Source organism: Schistocerca cancellata, chromosome 6 (genome assembly GCF_023864275.1).
Source record: "Schistocerca cancellata isolate TAMUIC-IGC-003103 chromosome 6, iqSchCanc2.1, whole genome shotgun sequence".
Lineage (NCBI taxonomy): Eukaryota > Metazoa > Arthropoda > Insecta > Orthoptera > Acrididae > Schistocerca > Schistocerca cancellata.
This window is the reverse complement of record NC_064631.1, coordinates 68,392,028-68,398,030: the sequence shown is the minus strand read 5'-3', so window position 1 is coordinate 68,398,030 and position 6,003 is coordinate 68,392,028. Positions and strand designations below refer to the sequence as shown.

Sequence of the window (6,003 nt, the reverse complement as noted above, 5' to 3'; positions counted from 1 at the left end):
TGCAATATGTACAACAACCAAGAGGGAATAATAAGAGTGGACGATCAAGAACGAAGTGCTCGTATTAAGAAGAGGGTAAGACAAGGCTGTAGCCTTTTGCCCCTACTTTTCAATCTGTACATCGAGGAAGCAATGATGGAAATAAAAGAAAGGTTCAGGAGTGGAATTAAAATACATGGTGAAAGGATATCAATGATACGATTCGCTGATGACATTGCTATCCTGAGTGAAAGTAAAGAAGAATTAAATGATCTGCTGAACGGAATGAACAATCCAATGAGTACGCAGTTTGGTTTGAGAGTAAATCGGAGAAAGACGAAGGTAATGAGAAGTAGTAGAAATGAGAACAGCGAGAAACTTAACATCAGGATTGATGGTCACCAAGTCAATGAAGTTAAGGAATTCTGCTACCTAGGCAGTAAAATAACCAATGACGGACGGAGCAAGGAGGACATTAAAAGCAGACTCGCTATGGCAAAAAAGGCATTTCTGGCCAAGAGAAGTCTACTAATATCAAATACCGGCCTTAATTTGAGGAAGAAATTTCTGAGGATGTACGTCTGGAGTACAGCATTGTATGGTAGTGAAACATGGACTGTGGGACAACCGGAACAGAAGAGAATCGAAGCATTTGAGATGTGGTGCTATAGACGAATGTTGAAAATTAGGTGGACTGATAAGGTAAGGAATGAGGAGGTTCTACGCAGAATCGGAGAGGAAAGGAATATGTGGATAACACTGATAAGGAGAAGGGACAGGATGATAGGACGTCTGCTAAGACATGAGAGAATTACTTCCATGGTACTAGAGGGAGCTGTAGAGGGCAAAAACTGTAGAGGAAGACAGAGATTGGAATACGTCAAGCAAATGATTGAGGACGTAGGTTGCAAGTGCTACTCTGAGATGAAGAGGTTAGCACAGGAAAGGAAATTGTGGCGGGCTGCATCAAACCAGTCAGTAGACTGATGACCAAACAAAAAAAAAAAAATTGTGCATAAGGCAACGGGCTTGCCGCAGTGGGCATACCGGTTCCCATCAGATCACCGAAGTTAAGCGCTGTCGGGCGTGGCTGGCACTCGGATGGGTCACCGTCCGGGCCGCCATGCGCTGTTGCCATTTTTCGGGATTCACTCAGCCTCGTGATGCCAATTGAGGAGCTACTCGACCGAATAGTAGCGGCTCCGGTCACAGAAAACCATCATAATGACCGGGAGAGCGGTGTGCTGACCACACGCCCCTCCTATCCGCATCCTCATCTGAGGATGACACGGCGGTCGGATGGTCCCGATGGGCCACTTGTGGCCTGAAGACGGAATGCTAATTTGTGCATAAGGGCTATTTATTGCAACAAAGGAAACTTCTTGGGCATAAATGGGAATAAAGACGGAGAACTGTTTGATTATCGAAATGGTACCAGTGGTTCGGAAATAGCCATAACCGCAAAATATCTAACAGTAGGAGTTACGGTTACGAAAGCCTACGGAGCGAGGTGACGCAGTGGTTAGCACACTGGACTCGCATTCGGGAGGACGACGGTGAAAAGTCGCGTCCTCCCACCCCGATTTAGATCTTCCGTGATTTCCCTAAATCGCATTTGGCAAATTCCGGGGCGGTTCCTTTGAAAGGGCACGACCGATTTTCTTCCCCAACCTTCCTTAATCTTACGGGACCGATGTCCTCGCCCTTTCGTCCCCTCTCCCCAATTGAACCAACAACATAAGCCTAGCTGAGACAAGGTAAATGCTAGTCATATCTATTGAAATAAATCTAAGGAAATATAAATTACTCTAGAATCAGCTAGCTATCGAAACCGTATTTCGACAGATTTCTAAAAAGGTAAGACTAATGAAGAAGATACAAGTTCCTTAGCAGAGAGAAGACTGTCACCGAAATGTTTACCAACTCAAGCGGTAGACATTACGAGAGAGACGTCGCCGATTATTCTTAAAAACGCAGCAACATACCTCTGATAGAAGTGTAACTGTAGACTCAAGATACATATTGTTTTCCTCTCACTTGAATTCCATGAAATGACAATGAGCTGAAAACCAGTAAGATAGGAACTAAGATGGAACTTCGACGACGATTTTTCGTCCCTCGCACCGTACGTGTTGGAATAGGATAGCATGGGAAAATGACGTGCGCTTCGCTCTCAAGGTTCCAGAAGATAAATCTAAATATGGAAGAAAATGCTTTTTAGTAGACAGCGTGCATAAATTTTCTTGTAAATGGAGAGGTCGCAGTGGTAATGACACAAGGATGTGGGAACAGAAATATCCAGAAGAAGCAACCACTCGATTACAAAATTAACTTTATTCAAAAACGAGGAGTGTCTGGAGAAGACAGTGTGAATATCCGATGAGAAATTGGAGAATAAGCACCGAATGGATTGGTTAGACACTGCCCCTAAATGTAGAAATATTCAAAGTAGCAGGTTTCGTTGTCATTACGGAATTAACGAGACGTAGCTGGAACCTGTCTAGCTATCAAAATATAAGAAATTTCATGTGCGATAAGAACCTAGGAGACATTCTCCAACCGCCACATACATCGTTATTCTATCCTCAAACCTCAGACATTGTGTCGTGATACTGTCATCTGTGGATTTCAGATATGTGTTCTTTCACTGATCAGCATTAAATAACAGTTAAGTCTTTTCTTTGGCTGTCAGTTCTTTGAAAAGGCTAGCAGCATACTGTCCACGTACCTGTCGTAAGTTATGGTTCAGTGGAAAAATATCAGGTCAGTGATTCGCGTAGCACTAACTGCCCTCAAAACTCCTGGTTTTACATCAAGTAGACGTTATCGATGTCAATTATGAAGGCATTCAGAATCCAGCGACGATAGTTTTGCGAGTTCGCGCTGAGAGTGGTACGTGTTTCATAATTTAAGATTTCGTGTCTTACGTTTTTGTCGCCTTTGCTGTCTAGTTGAGGCTGTACAGATACTTGGGAAAAGGATGCGAAGGAGAGGTTCAGTTTTATGTCACTCGAAATCAGGAACTGCTTTCCTTGGCCCTACCACGGAGAAAAACCTGGAGGCCGGTTTTGTGAGGCACTCTTGCGGTCCTCGTCGTGGTGTGAGTACGCGCTTTCCTCTGGAACGTGACCCAGTCTAACTCAGTCCGCGATAGGATGTCGGCTGCTGTGAGAAAAATCAACGCTCTCACTTCGGGTTATTAATACCTTTACTGAGCCTCGCTCTTGTAATCTAATTGGCGTATTGCATACGACTTTGGCGATATGCCTCGTCCTTTCTCATTTACTGACATCGTGCGTTTGATGTGTTATTTGTTGTTAAGTTTAATATCTCATTTTTCGATATGTCTGTTCAATGCCAGTGTCTTCGCGGAGTGTTAATTTGTCACGATACCCAACGTGAAAGAATTTCTTAGGCTACAGCGTGTTCACCAGGACTGGTGGATTACCGTACTGCCACCTCATAGTCAAAATTTGTACTTATTATTCTTTCATCTAATCTCCTTCAGCGATCTTCCCGCGTTCTATTGAAGCCCGGTCAGTTTGGTTTCTTGTTTCCATATTATGCGTCTGGTAGTTTCAACCCGACATTTGTGTCGGACAGTCAAAAATGGTTCAAATGGTTCTAAGCACTATGGGACTTAACTGCTGAGGTCATCAGTCCCCTAGAACTTGGAATTATTTGAACCTAACTAACCTAAGGACATCACACACATCCATGCCCGAGGCAGGATTCGAACCTGCGACAGTAGCGGTCGCGCGGTTCCAGACTGAGGCACCCAGAACCGCTCGGCTAGATCGGCCGGCCGTGGTTTAATCTGCAGCTCGTGGTCTAGTGGTGAGCGTTCACGCCTCTGGATCACGTGGTCCCGGGTTCGATTCCCGGCTGGGTTGGGGATTTCCTCTGCCCGGAGACTGGGTGTTTTCCTCACCATTTCATCATCATCATCATTCGTGACAGTGGCTAGATTGGATTGGGTACAAAAATTGGCTGTGTTAAAATTGGGACTTCGTACGGACGCTGATGACCTCGCAGTTGAGCGCCACACAAACCAAACATCATCAAACAGTTATGCTTTTGATGAACACCGTAGTTCTGGTGTTACTTTCAATTAACATTTACGCTCCTTCCTCCGAACACCAGCACGTTTACAATACAAGTAAATCGGAATTTTGGTTGACACTCTATCGACAATAACGTTTGGTATCGATCTGAGTGTCTGACATCTGAAGGTTTGGGTGTCAGCCACGACTTCTGCTGTGCTATTTAACATCTTTTATTCTGTTTTCCTGTTCGGCCACTGCGTGCGCAAATTCAAGTGCAAACCCCGCTCGAATAAAGTAATATGTACTGAAGAATCTCAAGCCATTTGAAAATGAATTGTTACGCACACTCATTATAAAACTCAAATGAAAAATACTCCCTTCTGTAAAAAAATTGTGTGTCGAATTCGTTCCTCAGCAATACTTCTCATTGTATTTCCAAAATGAGTGTGATACAAGCATACTGTAAAACGGAAATAGAAGCTACTGCCCTACGTATAGGTCCTGTACAGTTTTACTCTTCAATAATACTTGTCACTAGAAGCTATGCTGACAGTTCGTATCACACGGGAATTCCTTACAAAATTAAGACTCAGGACATATGTTACTGAAAAGGAAGATTCTCCCTCTTGCAAGTTTTGCATCACGGGCCTCCGTGCATGCGCGATGTATAATATTCTCAAACCTCGGCGGTGTATTTTAGCACTGCTACTACTTCCATACGTAAGTGAGTATACGGTACGTAATCAAAACGGAAAACTCCGCGCCGCGCGCACAGTAGCACAATATACTCCACTGGCTTTAAACTTTCCGTTTTAATAAATTCTCATTGCGCTAATAAGGAGGTTATAATTTTCTTCACAGCGTACTTAAAATTTATTTTACGGGAACATTTACGTCCACATAAAGAGAGCGGAGTTGGGCAACAAAGTTTTCCCGCATTTAGAGATATAAAGTTCTCGGCACCTAGCACCGTTCCTTCTGCCGCTGCGGTCGGATTCGCGGTGTGCGGCCGCGGGTGCTTCCTTCACAAAGGCGGCAGCAGGGTGAGGACAAACCCGGGGCAGGGGCTGGCGAACTGCGCCGACAGTAGTCGCGGGCCAGATAAGGGGCGCGGGCTTTTCACCGGAAGAGCGAGCCACGTGCCTGCGCTGCCCGCCTCCTGGGAAAGTCCGCTGAAGACGGTCACTGCCCCGTGCACGCTCACGTTCGTTTAAACATAGTCAACAATTTCTAATCAGTCATCTCGAGCTTACACTGAAGAGTCTATACTAAAAGCTTTGCTAAGTGTTTTGTGTCGCTCGAAGTACTGCAGCTACACCTGCATGGATACTCCGCAAATCACACTTAAGTCCCTAGCAGAGGGTTCATCGAACCACTTTCGCAATAATGCTCTATTATTCCACCCTCGAAGAGCGTGCGGAAAAAACGAGCACCCATATCTTTTCGTGCGAGGTCCGATTTCCCTTATTTTATTGTGATGATCGTTTCTCCCAATGTAAGTCGGAACCAAAAAAATATTTTTTTCATTCGGATTGCCGATTCAAATTTCGTGAGAAGATCCCACCGCAACGAGAAACGCCCTTGTTTTGACAACGTCCATTCCAAAGCCTGTGTCACATCAACTGGAACTCGCCACTGTGTTCCTCGAACCACTCCATCATGCTACTTGCCACGAGACATGACGAATTATCTTGTTGGAAAATGCCACTGCCTTCGGGAAACACGATCGCCATCGACGGGTGTACGTGGTCTGCAACCACTTTACGACACGCCTTAGCCGTCACGGTATCCTGCGCAAGCTCCACTGGACCCATGGATGCCCAAGCGAATCTTTTCCAGAACGTAATGAAGCCGCCAACTTTTCTCCGTCTCGCAGCGCAAGTGTCAAGGTGCTGTTCCTCAGGGAGAGGACGGATTCGTGCCCTTCTATCGGAATAATGAAGAAGGTATCGGGACTCATCAGAGCATGCAACGCTCT

The 6,003-nt window shown here is 45.2% G+C and overlaps 1 pseudogene; it reads left to right on the top strand.

Annotated features, from left to right (window-relative positions):
- The first annotated feature begins 998 nt into the window (after positions 1–998).
- Positions 999–1,116, top strand: LOC126089817 (5S ribosomal RNA; annotated as a pseudogene).
- Positions 1,117–6,003: the final 4,887 nt, after the last annotated feature.